This window comes from Solanum tuberosum, unplaced genomic scaffold (assembly GCF_000226075.1).
Source record: "Solanum tuberosum cultivar DM 1-3 516 R44 unplaced genomic scaffold, SolTub_3.0 scf00071, whole genome shotgun sequence".
NCBI lineage: Eukaryota > Viridiplantae > Streptophyta > Magnoliopsida > Solanales > Solanaceae > Solanum > Solanum tuberosum.
Window position 1 is genome coordinate 1,766,075 of NW_006238997.1, and position 2,021 is coordinate 1,768,095.

Here is a 2,021-nt window from a genome sequence, read left to right on the forward strand (position 1 = left end):
TATGAATTCAAGGGTAATGATCTCATGTTTATGGATGAGTTCTTGACGTTTAGACGTACCTTAGCGGTGGAAACAACTATAAAACATAGGTACATTACCAAGGAACATGTATGAAAAAGTGGGGAAAGAATGGGAATGTTTGGCGTCCTTGGCGCTCTGAGAGGCGCGGGGCGCCAACCCTTAAACTTCAGAGGGGCCTGTTGGGCGTTCTGCTAGGCGCGCCGCCCCAAGGGCTGGACTTCAGAGTCCCTTTTGGGGCGTGCTGGCTGGCGCGACGCCCCAGCCCTTTTTCGACTCTTCTCCTTAATTTCTTCAACTCTAAACTTTCTAAACTTCAAAGTTTCCAGCCCCAAACACTAGAATCATAAAACCCCTCAACATTCAGTAGATTTCAACTCACAAACACAACCGGAAACATGTCCCAAATCAACAAGAAACTTCAACAACAAAACCACAACTTCAACAACATAACCAATCTTTTTTCTCAGAATTAAAACGAGCTTGGCGTGTGGGGCAATGCACCAACCCAACACTATGATCTCACATACCTTAATAGGGATCATCCCCGACAAAAACCACGACGATCTTGATGAATCCTTGCTTCTTCTTCTCTTTCTCCTCTTCTCTCAAAAAGCCCTAACTCTCACTTTTAAAAGGGAAAAACTGATTTAAAATCAGTCTAACACCTCAATATAACCAAAATAAAATGGCTAGGGAAAAGCCCAAAATACCCTTACAAATTCGTGCTAACTGCCCTGTCAACAGCCCAACTTCCAAAGGGCATAACTCACTCATACGAACTCGGAATCGAGCAAACTCGGCGGTGTTGGAAAGATCATTCTAAGGGATTTCCAAACATAACTAGAAATACACCTAAATCATCCTGATCTAGGAGTTATTACTATTCAAAGTTGACCAAAAAACTCATTTTTTCCCATACTTGGCCAAATTTCCAGATTCTGAATTTTCCAAAAATTGACTATTTCCCATTTCAAGCTTCTTCATAGTTATTTCAAATTGCATGAAGTTACAATATCTCCTCCTTGGGAACATTCTTCCTCGAATGAGATTATTCTTACTAAGCTAAGGGTGTAACATCAAACATAAACACCCAACAAGTAACCATGCAAATACAAGAACAACAACAACATGCTCATTATAATTTAAAGAGCACTAATAAGGAAATTAATACCTTGATCTGCATTTCCTCCGGATTCAAAGAGATATGGATATCTCTTCTTCATGTCCTCGTTGGCTTCCCAAGTAGCTTCCTCAACAAATTGGTTCCTCCAAAGGACCTTGACTGAGGCTACCTCTTTTGTTCTCAATTTGCGAATTTGGCGATCTAAAATCTGAACATGAATCTCCTCATAAGATAAGCTATCCGTGATCCTAATACTTTCAGTTGGTAGGATCAATGAAGGATCGCCTATGCACTTCTTCAACATGGAGATGTGAAATACCGGATGAACCGTTGCTAATTCCTGTGGCTCTTCCAACTCATAAGCAACATTGCCAATCCTCTTGGCTATGCGGTAAGGTCCAATATACCGGGGACTAAGTTTCCCCTTCTTACCAAACCTCATAACACCCTTCATGGGTGAAACTTTCAAATATACCCAATCATCTACTTCAAACTCTAACGCCCTTCTCCTAACATCAGTGTAGGATTTCTGACGACTCTGTGCCGTTTTCAACCTCTCTTGAATCACTTTCACCATCTCCAAAGATTGGTGAACTAAATCTGGTCCTATCAACCCTGCTTCACCAAGTTCAAACCATCCAATTGGAAATCTACATATTCTCCTGCCAACTGCGCAACTTCCAAAGGGCATAGCTCACGCATACGAACTCGAAATAGAGCAAACTCGGCGTCGTTGGAAAGATCATTCCACAAGCTTCGCAATCATAACTGGAACTACACCTAACTCATCCTGATATAGGAGTATGGCTGGTCAAAGTTGACCAAAATCTCACCTTTTTCCCATACTTAACCAAATTTTCCAGATTTTTAAATTCTT